Here is a 13,504-nt window from a genome sequence, read left to right as displayed (position 1 = left end):
GGGAAAGAGTTTCCGGAACAGTTGCTTCTCATTCTGTCTCCCTCCTGCTGTTTGTCCCGCACCCAGAAACCGGGCTCCCTCCACAGGCAGAAAGTTAAACCGTTTTGTTTCGCAACTTTTCTCTGACACCGGAGTGAACCTTGATAAGCATTGCCTTCCGCAACATAGGGTACAGAGAACAACAGAAGACCACTCAGACCTCCACCAGTGTGTCATCTCAATTGTGCACATTGGGCCAGTGTATCAATGTGAAATACTTATGTCAAAGTTTTTTGGGAAAGAAAAGAAAAGGCGAGGTGCTGAACAGTGCGCCGTTCTACGGAAAAGCTGCTAAAGACGACATTGAGTGAATAGGAGAGATGGTTTCCCTTCTGGGTGATGCTCCCATCATGCACCCGCAGACATATCGCCGTCCTGCAAGTATAAACTCTGTCTAAGTTGCGCCATTCTGTTTTTTTCGAACTGTGATTTCGCGCAAAAGTACAAAATGTCAACACTCACAATGTTCAAACTTTACAAAGTTCTCAGAGATATATTTAGCGAACACCTGGAAGAAATTCTCACAAAAGTACCTGGGGAATTTCGGTTTGAGGGCTGTTGAACTTTAAGTAGAATGAAGGGACACAAGAAAAATTACATTTAAACTGTAAAACACACGTAACCGCGTCTACAAACAGACACTGCCAAGCAGCCCCGACCTGCTCCGTCGAGAGAGTGAAGACTGTTCACTCGTTTGTAGCTGCAGAAGCAATCATCCCCACACATACAAACAAATCTGCCTCAGGATGTGATTTCAACGAGCTACATCACACTGCAACACCCAGGTACGGTGAAGATCAATAAACTACTGTAAAGCGCATTTCAAAGGAATGAACAGCCCGTAGGCCAGCTGAAAACTGCTTCCCTAACCGGGAATCGAACCCGGGCCGCGGCGGCGAGAGCGCCAAATCCTAGCCACTAGACCACCAGGGAGAGACAGAATCCCCCGTCTCTCTCTGCTGAAAATGGCCTCGCTGCCCGGGAATCGAACCCGGGCTGCGGCAGTAAGAAGACTTTCACCGGTACATCCATCAATGTAATTTTTTGTATCCCTTGCTCCCGATGCGATCTCTATAACATTGGGGAGACTTAGAGTCAAGTCACATCTCCGGGACGCTCCTGCACGCCTTTATTGGAAAAAAAGCGCGGAGCGGACCCGGAAGCTGGTGTAGCGCAAGCTTACCTGGGTAGGTTTTTCTTCCTATAAATGCGCGCAGGAGAGTCCCGCAGATGTGACTTGACTCTCCAGTCTCCCCAATGTTATAGAGATCGCATCGGGAGCCATGGACACAAAAACTTACATTGATGGATAAAAAAAATTAAATTTAAACTGTAAAACACACGTAACTGCGTCTACAAACAGACACTGCCAAGCAGCCCCGACCTGCTCCGTCGAGAGAGTAAGGACTGTTCACTCGTTTTACTGGATTTTACTGACACAGTTTATAAAATTCAGGCTCACCGTTATTGTGGAGAGGGGCCGTCAGACTGTAGTTTCCGCTCCTTCTGTTGAATAAAGATAATTTTAAAGTCTGGTTGAAGATTTGTAGCTCGGGTGTCCGTTGTTGTGGTTCTGTTCGCCGAGCTGGAAGTTTTTGCTGCAAACGTTTCGTTCCCTGGCTAGGGAACATCATCAGTGCTGTTGGAGCCTCGTGTGAAGCGCTGCTTTGATGTTTCTTCCGGTATTTATATTGGTTTGTTCTTGCCGCTTCCGGGTGTCAGTTTCAGCTGTAGTAGTTTGTATGTGGGGTCCAGGTCGATGTGTCTGTTGATGAATGTTCTTGCCGCTTCCGGGTGTCAGTTTCAGCTGTAGTGGTTTGTATATGGGGTCCAGGTCTATGTGTCTGTTAATGGAGTTTGTGGATGAATACCATGCCTCTAGGAATTCCCTGGCTGTTCTCTGTCTGGCTTGTCCTATGATGGTAGTGTTTTCCCAGTCAAATTCATGTTCCTGGTTGTCTGAGTGTATGGCTACTAGGGATAGCTGGTCGTGTCGTTTTGTGGCTAGCTGATGTTCATGGATGCGGATTGTTAGCTGTCTTCCTGTTTGTCCTATATAGTGTTTTGTGCAGTCCTTGCATGGTATTTTGTAAACTACGTTAGTTTGGCTCGTGCTGGCTATTGGGTCCTTTATTCTAGTGAGTTGTTGTCTGAGTGTGGAAGTTGGCTTGTGTGCTGTTATGAGTCCTAAGGGTCGCAGTCGTCTGGCTGTCAGTTCTGAGACGCTCCTGACGTATGGTAGTGTGGCTAGTCCTTTTGGTTGTGGCATGTCCTCGTTCCGTGGTCTATCTCTTAGGCATCTGGTGATGAAGTTGCGTGGGTATCCGTTTTTGGCGAATACCTTGTATAGGTGTTCCTCTTCCTCTTTTCGCAGTTCTGGTGTACTGTGGATGCTGTATATCAGAAACAAAAAACAGGAGTTGCATGTGACCCTTCCACAGAACTGATGGTGATTGGGAAAATGTCGGTTTATATGCAGGAGATATTGTGGGAGGAAGGCGGAGATCAGGACAGAGCCCAAAGCGAAGGAAGAACTGATGGACAGAAAAAGACGTTGATAACGATCTGCGTGGGAGGGTGAACAACTGTTAATGGAGACTGTTCGTGGCTAAGTATAGGTAGTATGTAATGACAGACTATGTGATAACAAGGCTTGGTGTGTGTGTTAGGGACGAGGATACTATGGAATTCAGGCCCTAGAATTATTGAATTCGATATTGGGACCGGAGGGATGTATGGTCCCCAAGTGGAATATTCGGTGCTCTTCGTTCTGCTGGTGCTGAGCTTCGCTGGGACAATACAGCAAACCTGAGACAGAGATGTTAGTCAGGGAACAGGGTGGGGTGTGGAATTGGCAGGCAACTGGAAGCTCAGGGTCTTTTTTGCAGGCAGAACGTAGATGTTCTGTGCAGCAGTCACCTAGTTTATGCTTAATTTTCCCCAATGTAGATAAGCCCATATTGTGAGCAGCAAATACAGTAGACTGGGTTGTGGGTAGTGCAGGTAAAATGCCGCTTCACCTGGAAGGTAAGTTTGGCCCCTTAGATAGCGAGGAGGGAATAGGTAAATGGGCTGGTGTCACACATGCGGCAGTTGCAGGCGAAAGTGCAACTCAACCTGCAAGTTTACATTGAGAAAATCCTGGACTTGAACTCCCAAGTGTCTTTGCACTTCGGATTTCTTCATTTTCTCCCCATAATTCCTCTGTTCCAACAGTGACTATCTGGTGTCAGGGCAGCACCAGTGATTTCCTGACATATGGATTGTATTTGGGGATACCAAGGAATGTCAGGAACTGCGAGTATCTCAGGAGCAATCGTTATTCCTGAGGGAGGCAGAGAGGAATGTGGTGTGGTCCTGTAAGCTCCAGAACTTTGATAGCTTCATGAGTCAGCAATAACTCTTTCTGGACCAAGAAACGAAAGGGCCAATGAGAAACTGCGCCATGGAAGTTAACAAATAACATACATTAACTCGCTGTCACTCTGTTATGACAGGAGGAGCTGGGACCTCCTGATAGATTGAAACACACAACTGGTAATCTCCAGATTATGTTGTAAAAGCATCGGTATGACATTATTCACATCGCACTGTCACCAATTGAACGAAGAGGCTGTGTGTTTAAACCCCGTGATGAACAGCTTGTGTTTTCATTCTCACACTGGGGGGAGCTGAGCATTTACCCAAACACTGGGTGGCCTCTATTCATGTTTAAGGGAAGTGATCGCACTACAATGATTTTATGTTATGAGTAACAACTGAGATCAACAGTTCATGTCTCTTCTGTCTCTCCCCCCTCTCTTTCTGTCTCTCGAAACAATTTCCAACTCTCTCTCAATAAAAATCTGAAAGAATTGCGGATGCTGTATATCAGAAACAAAAAAACAGGAGTTGCATGTGACCCTTCCACAGAACTGATGGTGACTGGGAAAATGTCGGTTTATATGCTGGAGATATTGTGGGAGGAATCAAGGACAATGAAAATGAAATGTCAAGGCTACATGAGAAAAACAAACCAGTGAAGTTGCTGAATGACTTTCTGCTGTCCTATTCAATAAAAAAAGATGATACGAAATACAGAATATAACTTCAGGGCTATATTAGAATGTGAAAAATAATAGCCACAAAGCTTTTACGAAAGTGAATAATATCATATATACACCATATGAAGCAACATATGTCTACATTTTATATCAACGTGCCAATCCCTTAGATTCTGCTCCATGAGTAATTACCCTTTTAATTCTGAACATGAGGAAAGAAGCAATCTTTTTCCATAATGCAAATTGTATTTAAATAAACGTGTCAAACTGAGGGGGAAAAATAATATACTGTTAAGACGAACAGAGAGCATCTGACACCTTTGCAGAGTCTGCTCCCTCCCTGGATTCACTTCAGTTGCAAAAAGTGAAGAGTGTTTCCTCCCTCTCTCCCTCCCTCCCAGGATGAGGAATGGAAAGGGCGAAGATATTGCTTTGCTCCCACGATTTCTCCATGATGTGGGAATCCTTGTCTCTCTCCAACTTTGACAATCGGTTGAAAGACCACTCATGTACAGAACGTGTTGCATGTATTGCTGCTGCAAATGGGGTGTTGCTATTTCAAGCTGTGTACCCGCTTAAAGTTCTTCCCACACTCAGTTCATTGGAACACTCTCACTCAGGTATGCATACCTTAGTCTCACTGATGTTTGAAACCTTGTGAAGTAGACGGGACAAGAGAGAAATTTTAAAAAATTCTACTAGATTCAAAGGTCGATGATATTCCCGTGCCAATGAATTGATTGTCTCTATCAGACCTTGTTTTGAGATTTCTGGCTGTAAATCCTCTCTTTCCCGTATCCAGTAAAAGGAGATTATAGAAGACATTGCTGTCTACACAGTATAGAAATTCAAAACAGACAATTCTGGTTTCTGTGGAACATTCTTTCTTTTCTCCTTCCCTAAAAAATCTGAATCTTAATGCTGCAGTCTCCCTCCATTCTTACTCTGCTGTAGCTATTATCACCCTCATTCCCGTTCTCCTAAAAATGCAGAAAAATGTTGACTGACAGATCTATGCTCGCCTTCTCCTGCCCTGGACACAGGCTGGAAGAGACTGGGACAGGAGTGGGCCATTCAGCTCATGGGGCTTGCTCTGCAATTCCACAAGATCATGTCTGTGCTGCTGTAGCCTTAACTCCATTTCCTGCCTGCTGTCTATAACCTTTCATATCCCTGTCACTCAAAGTTATGTTCAATTCAGCCTTGAAGACATTCCATGGGCCAATCTCCATTATTCTCTGTGGGGAAGCAATCCACACATTAACAAGAGAATAAATCCATCATTTCTGCCTGTTATTGGGAGAGCCCTGATTTGTAATCTGTGTAAGTGAGCTCTAGACTTTCTGACTAGGAAGCATTTTATCAGAACCTGTGTTGATGAGACGACCCTGAGAGTTTTATTGGTTTAAAATGATGTTACCCCTCATTTTTCTCAAAGCCAGTGACTGCTTACCCAATCTGCTCAACCTCTCTTCATAAGACAATCCTCTTCATGCCAGGAATCAGTCGAGTGAACCTTCTCTGAACTACTTCCAATTCCCTCCTGAAGGAAATGACCCAGAAATGCACAGAATATTTGAGCTCTGGTCTCACCAATACCATGAGCAGCTGGAACAAGCCCTCTCATCCTCTAAACTCTACCCCACTTTCATCTCCTGCAAAGTCAACAAGTTAACCTCAGAATGTGAAAATAAAAGGAAAAGGAGAGGGTGAGAAAAGAGTGTGTGGTACTCACAGATATCATACAGAAGAAGGAAGTTGCAGTCTGGGGTGAAGCTCAATCTTCATTCAGAGATAGAGGCGCAGCAGCAGCAGCTTCAGGAACTCATGGTCCAACTTCTGCAATCAGACAATAGGGGGTTCTGCTTGACAGGAAGACTGAACAACCTTCCGGTCCTCCAGGAATTCCAATTGGTCAATCTCCAGTCACAGCCCACAATGGTCTTTATGATGCGAGGGCGGTTGACCAAGACGAGACAGGCAGTTTAAAACACATGGACATCACTGGCTGGCACTGAGGCTCCAAGGCCTTCAAATTTCTTCGTCTCCTGGAGTCCCCTCTAGTACCCCTCCAATGACACACTCATTCATTTGGCTGAACTGGGTCTCACCCTCAATAATTTATGCTTTGAATCCTCCCACTTCTGCCAGACCAAAGGGGTAGCCATGGGCACAGGCGTGGGCACCAGCTATACCTGTCTCTTCGTCGGGTACACAGAAAAGTCAGTCTTCCGCAGCTACATTGATGACTGTATCGGTGCCACCTCGTGCTCCCACGAGGAGGTTGAACACTTCATCAATTTCACCAACACATTCCGCCTTGACCTCAAGTTCACCTGGACCATTTCAGACACCTCCCTCCCTTTCCTTGACCTCTCCCTCTCCATTAACGGTGACCGATTCAACACGGACATCTTCTGCAAATCCACCAACTCCCACAACTACCTGGACTACACCTTCTCCCATCCTGCCTCGTGTAAAAACACTATCCTTTATTCCCAATTCTTCCGCCTCCACCACATCTCCTCCCAGAAGGACCAGTTCCACCACAGAACACACCAGATGGCCTCTTTCTTCACAGACCATAATTTCCACTCCAATATGGTCGATGATGTCCTCCAGCGTATCCTATCCACTTCCAAACCCAACCCACTCTCCAATATTAGCACCTTCTGTCACCACTGCAAGAATTGGAAAACCTGCGCCCACAGCTCCCCTCTTACCTCTGTCCAATGCCCTGGAGGAGACTTCTACATCCATCATAGATTCACCTGCACTTCCACACACATCATTTCCTGTATCCATTGCTCCTGATGCGGTCTCCACTGATGCTGGACCCACAACCCAGAGGTCGAAGGATCGAAACCATCTTCTGCTATTGTTCAATCACACGTCGAGCTGCTTTCCTTTGGATCGGTGCTCTCTTCTGCCAGCTGCATTTGCATCGACTTACCCGAATGGCATGTGGCATGTCGATGCACTCGCCAAATCCACTCCATTCAAGTGGCGTGGTTTTAGAGGTCTTAGTGGCATTCCGTTCTTCGTCGGTTTACTCTGAACTAAATCGCAAAACCAGTTCTCTGCGATGCCAATCAGCTGGTCACTGGCCGCTCGGGTGTCAAAGAAGCGTTTCAAAACAAAATGGTTGAATTATCTGCCAGTGGAGAGAGCCCGGTTCCTGGGGACGTGACAAACAGCAGCAGGGAGACTGAATGAGAAGCAACTGTTCGAGAAACCCTTTGCTGCTTGCTATTCTTAGAGCAATCTCAAATGTATTTCATAGTGAGCACGTCTCAGGTCACTCGAGCGGTGTGGGGCATTCATCGCGCGACGGCCCCCTGGCTCGTTGGTCGAGGCGTATGACTCTCGCTTAGGATGCTTTGTTGCGATGAGTTGCGAGAGGTCCCGGGTTCAAATCCCAGAGGAGCCTGCGGTTTTACCAAAACTTGACTTGGGCAACATTCCTGATGAAGGGCTTATGCTCGAAACGTCGAATTCTCTATTCTTGAGATGCTGCCTGGCCTACTGTGCTTTGACCAGCAACACATTTGCAGCTGTGATCTCCAGCATCTGCAGACCTCATTTTTTACTTGGGCAAAACTGCCTGATTAATTTTCTCAAAAAGCACCTTGGTGAAACGAGGTTGGGCTGTCTGGAGTACGGACAAGGCAGAAAACAGGGAAGTGAAATGGTTGGAGGTAGTGTCGAACAGGTTGACGTGAGCTGTGCGGTGTTTGGGGAATGTCAGCAATCAAGGTAGATTGGAAAATTGGGACAGCTCTCCTCGGAGAACCGAAATTTTCCAAGTCATGAGGGACCTAGAAACAGGAAATAATGTTGTGAAAATGCTCCCCCACCTGAAAGGATCCACAACGATTCGGCAGAATTTTAAAGTCACGGGTGGAAGAACGTTTTCGTACAGGGAGTGACTAGGGTCAGTAAGTCCCTGTCTGACATTGACAAAGAGGAAGAGTCAATGGACACTAAAGGGAATTCGGTGATCACGTTCAGATGTGCAGATTTACGCTGAGAATGCGAGAGAATGAAACGAATAGAGACACACGTTGACTTAAGGATAGAACCAGCAGAGCGAAGGTGGGCCGCATGGCCTCCGTCTGCGCTGCGACACATGTTGTGATTCAGTGTGAAATCACAGTTCGACCAACAGAATGTGGGAATTTAGTAAAAACGTTTCTATTTACACGGCCTCCGTACGTCTGCGAAACAGCATATCACACGACAGCAGCGGAGGTCTTTGACATCAGTCTCGAACGTGCATGCCGCGTGCCAGATGAAAACCTGAAGTGCTCTGTGGATAGCGGTTAGAGCGTGGCAGCAGAGTGGCGCAGCCGGAGCGTGTTGGGCCCATAACCCAGAGGTCGATGGATCAAAACCATTCTCCGCTATTGTTCAATGCTACCTCGAGCTGCTTTCCTTTGGATCGGCGCTGTCTTCTGAATGGCATGTAACATATCCGTGCACTCGCCAACTCCACTCCATTCAAGGGGCGTGACTTTAGAAGTCGCAGTGGCATTCTGTTCTTCGGCGGTTTCCTCTGAACTGAATCGCGAAACCAGTTCTCTGCGATGCCAATGAGCTGGTCAAGTTGAAACAAATGCCTTGCATTTTCGTCCATTCCCTGCAGTAATTCGCCACCCTGGTTCAGACGTGAATGACAAGCATGTCAAAAACCGCATCACGACTCAGACACAGTTCCCCCACTATTAGGACGGATACCACCGATTGTGAGTAACCTCAGAGAGAGAGAGAGAGGGAGGCAGTCGCCGTGGACTCGACGGGCTGAACGGCTTGTGTCTGCGCGAGAATGGTGCTACCTGTTTATGCCGTCCCACTGCCTGTCTCTGTCTTCAGTGTTGGACTGCTTGCAGTCCCTCAGCTCAGGACCGTGGGGAGGACTCTCAGTGAGTGAAGGTTTCACTCGGATTCTCTTCATCTGCGACACTTGGGGCTCAGATGTTAACTGCTGCGCGGTCGCAGCAAAGAAAGCGATGCCCACTTTGCAATAGACTTTCCGTAAGATTGCTGCGTGAAGACGATTTCTGAACACCAACAAGGATGCACAACAATGTGAATTGACCTGGGCGAAGAGTCCTCGGTGTCCATTTCTTTCTGTCCTGCCAGCACAGCATCTTTCTATCTCTCCGATAACAGACCTTTGGAGAAAGTTCACAATCAAAGTTGTTCATGTTCCCCGCATTAATGCAACTGACACCTCTCACCCCAAGGTTTTCAGAGAGAGAGAGAGAGAGCAGAAGAGCGAATGGACTCTACCCGCCCCCCACCCTACATCCCTCCCCACCCCGCAGAACAACATGCAAGTGGAAATAAACTGGTTTAATTATCGAGCAGTGGAGATAGTCCAGTTCCTGGGGATGAGACAAACATCATCGCCCCGGGGACAGAATGACAAGCAGAAGTTCTGGAAACGCTTTGCTGCTTGCAATTCTTGGAGCAATGTGGAATGTACTTCACACTGAGCAAGTTTCAGCTGGCTCAGAGTCTCCAATGTACATTGCTGTGTTTGCCGCCAGCACAGGGAGAGAACAATAGGAAGGACGTAGGAGTGAATAACGATCCGCGTGAGAGGGCGAATAACTGCTCATGGAGACTGTTAGTGGCTAACAATACGTAGTGTGTCATAGCAGACGAGGTGATAACAAGGAGTCGTTTGTGTGGTAGGGGTCAAGGACATGGGGGAGTTCAGGCCCTAACATCATGCAACTCGATATTGAAGGCCGCAGGGCTGTAAGGTCTCCAAGTGGAAAATGAGGTGTTGTTCTTTCATCTGGAGCTAGAACACTGCTGCAAGCCTGAGACAGAGATGTTGGTCAGGGAACAGGGTGATGTGTTAAAGTGGCAGGCAACCGCAAGGTCAGGGCCTTTTTCCTGCGGGCAGAACCGGGATGTTCTGCGAAGCAGTCACCCAGTTTATGCTTCATGCTACATTGGGGAAACGACACTGTGAGCAGCGAATGCAGTGCACTAGGTTGTGGCAAAAGTGCTGCTTCACCTGGCAGGTATGTTTGAGCCCTCGGATATTCAGGTGGGAGCAGGTAAATGGGCAGGTGTCACATATTCGGCGCTTGCTGGCGAAAGCGACTTGGCACTATGGGAGGTGGGTGTGGGGTGTTGCGAGTGAAGGAATAGTGGACCCGAAGTGTAACCCCCGGCACAACGGGTGCGTGTTGGGACCATAACCCATTCTCTCCTATTCACTCAATGTCGTCTTTAGCAGCTTTCCCGTATAACAGCGCTCTGTTCTGCACCTCGCCTTCTCATCTGCTTCCGAAAAGAGCTTGGGCATAAATATTTCACAGTGATATACTGGCCCAATGTGCACAGTCGAGTTGATACACTCGTGGAGTTCTGCGTGGTATTCTCCTGTTCTCTGCATCCTATGGTGAGGAGGGCAATGCTTGTCACTGGCCGCTCGGGTGTCATAGAAGCGTTTCAAAACAAAATGGTTGAATTATCTGCCAGTGGAGAGAGCCTGATTCCTGGGGACGTGACAAACAGCAGCAGGGAGACTGAATGAGAAGCAACTGTTCGAGAAACCCTTTGCTGCTTGCAATTCTTAGAGCAATCTCAAATGTATTTCATAGTGAGCACGTCTCAGATCCCGCACGCAGTGTGGGGCTTTCTGGTTCGTTGGTCTAGGCGTACGATTCTCGCTTTGGGTGCTTTACAGTGATGATTTGCGAGAGGTCCCGGGTTCAAATCCCGGACGAGCCTGAGTTTTTTCAACTTGACTTGTGCAAAACTGCCTGATTAATTTTCTCAAAAAGCACCTTGGTGAAACGAGGTTGGGCTGTCTGGAGTACGGACAAAGCAGAAAACAGGGAAGTGAAATGGTTGGAGGTAGTGTCGATCAGGTTGACGTGAGCTGTGCGGTGTTTGGGGAATGTCAGCAATCAAGGTAGATTGGAAAATTGGGACAGCTCTCCTCGGAGAACCGAAATTTTCCAAGTCATGAGGGACCTAGAAACAGGAAATAATGTTGTGAAAATGCTCCCCCACCTGAAAGGATCCACAACGATTCGGCAGAATTTTAAAGTCACGGGTGGAAGAACGTTTTCGTACAGGGAGTGACTAGGGTCAGTAAGTCCCTGTCTGACATTGACAAAGAGGAAGATTCAATGGACACTAAAGGGAATTCGGTGGTCACGTTCAGATGTGCAGATTTACGCTGAGAAGGCGAGAGAATGAAACGAATAGAGACACACGTTGACTTAAGTATAGAACCAGCAGAGCGAAGGTGGGCCGCAAGGCCTCCGTCTGCTCTGCGACACATGTTGTGATTCAGTTTGAAATCACAGTTCGACCAACAGAATGTGGGAATTTAGTAAAAACGTTTCTATTTACACAGCCTCCGTACATCTGTGAAACAGCATATCACACGACAGCAGCGGAGGTCTTTGACATCAGTCTCGAACGTGCGAGCCGCGTGCCAGATGAAAAGCTGAATCGCTCTGGGGACAGCGACCCGAGCGTGGCAGCCGAATGGCGCAGCCGGAGCGTGCTGGGCCCAGCGGGAGCGTGCTGGGTCCCTAACCCAGAGGTCGATGAATCGAAACCATCCTCTGCTATTATTCAATGTCACCTCGGCTTTCCTTTGGATCGGTGCTCTCTTCTGCCAGCTGCACACCCGAATGGCATGTGGCATATCGATGCACTCGCCAAATCCACTCCATGCAACGTCCGTGGTTTTAGAGGTCTCAGTGGCATTCTGTTGTTCGGCTGTATTTATTCTGAACTGGATCGCAAAACCAGTTCTCTGCGATGCCAATCAGCTGGTCAAGTTGAAACAAATGTCTTGCGGTTTCGTCCATTCCCTGCAGTAATTCGCTACCCTGGTTCAGACGTGAATGACAAGCATGTCAAAAACCTCATCACGACTCAGACACAGTTCCCCCACGATTAGGACGGATCCCACCGATTGTGAATAACCTCAGACAGAGAGAGAGAGAGAGAGAGAGGCAATCGGCGTGGATTCGATGGGTTGAACGGCTTGTGTCTACGCGAGAATGGTGCTACGTGTTTATGGCGTCCCACTGCCTGTCTCTGGGACAGGGAGGCTGAGGGAGCAAAACTGGTTCATTTTTAACCGTCCCTTCCGTGTTGGACTGCCTGCAGTCCCTCAGCTCAGGGCCGTGGGGAGGACTCTCAATGAGTGAAGGTTTCACTCCGATTCTCTTCATCTGGGACACTTGGGGCTCAGATGTTAACTGCTGCGCGGTAGCAACAAAGAAAGCGATGGCCACTTTGCAATAGACTTTCCGTAAGATTGCTGCGTGAAGACGATTTCTGAACACCAACAATGTGAATTGACCTGGGCGAAGAGTCCTCGGTGTCCATTTCTCTCTGTCCTGCCAGCACAGCATCTTTCTATCTCTCCGATAACAGACCTTTGGAGAAAGTTCACAATCAAAGTTGTTCATGTTCCCCGCATTAATGCAACTGACACCTCTCACCCCAAGGGTTTCAGAGAGAGAGAGAGACTCTACCCGCCCCCACCCTACACCCCGCCCCACACCCCCAGAACAACGTGCAAGTAGAAATAAATTGGTTTAATTATCGAGCAGTGGAGATAGTCCAGTTCCTGGGGATGAGACAAACATCATCGCCCCGGGGACAGAATGACAAGCAGAAGTTCTGGAAACGCTTTGCTGCTTGCAATTCTTGGAGCAATGTGGAATGTACTTCACACTGAACAAGTTTCAGCTGGCTCAGAGTCTCCAATGTGCATTGCTGTGTTTGCCGCCAGCACAGGGAGAGAACAATAGGAAGGACGTAGGAGTGAGTAACGATCCGCGTGAGAGGGCGAATAGCTGCTCATGGAGACTGTTAGTGGCTAACAATACGTAGTGTGTCATAGCAGACGAGGTGATAACAAGGAGTCGTTTGTGTGGTAGGGGTCAAGGACATGGGGGAGTTCAGGCCCTAAAGTTATGGAACTCGATATTGAAGACCGGAGGGCTGTAAGGTCTCCAAGTGGAAAATGAGGTGTTGTTCTTTCATCTGGAGCTAGAACACTGCTGCAAGCCTGAGACAGAGATGTTGGTCAGGGAACAGGGTGATGTGTTAAAGTGGCAGGCAACCGCCAGGTCAGGGCCTTTTTCCTGCGGGCAGAACCGGGATGTTGTGCGAAGCAGTCACCCAGTTTATGCTTCATGCTACATTGGGGAAACGACACTGTGAGCAGCGAATGCAGTGGACTAGGTTGTGGCAAAAGTGCTGCTTCACCTGGCAGGTATGTTTGAGCCCTTGGATATTCAGGAGGATTCAAATCCCGGACGAGCCCGGGCTTCTTCTAAAACTTGACTTGTGCAAAACTGCCTGATTAATTTTCTCAAAAATCACCTTGGTGAAACGAGGTTGGGCTGTCTGGAGTACGGGCAAGG

At 47.8% G+C, this 13,504-nt stretch overlaps 1 non-coding gene across 1 annotated transcript; it reads right to left on the bottom strand.

The window, feature by feature from the left end:
• Positions 1-900: 900 nt before the first annotated feature.
• On the bottom strand, positions 901-972 carry trnae-cuc (transfer RNA glutamic acid (anticodon CUC)). The gene has a single exon. It is a non-coding gene; the product is annotated as a tRNA-Glu (tRNA).
• Positions 973-13,504: the final 12,532 nt, after the last annotated feature.

This window comes from Hemiscyllium ocellatum, assembly GCF_020745735.1.
Source record: "Hemiscyllium ocellatum isolate sHemOce1 chromosome 27 unlocalized genomic scaffold, sHemOce1.pat.X.cur. SUPER_27_unloc_10, whole genome shotgun sequence".
NCBI lineage: Eukaryota > Metazoa > Chordata > Chondrichthyes > Orectolobiformes > Hemiscylliidae > Hemiscyllium > Hemiscyllium ocellatum.
The sequence above is the reverse complement of the archived record's forward strand: the minus strand, read 5'-3'. Positions and strand labels throughout refer to the sequence as shown.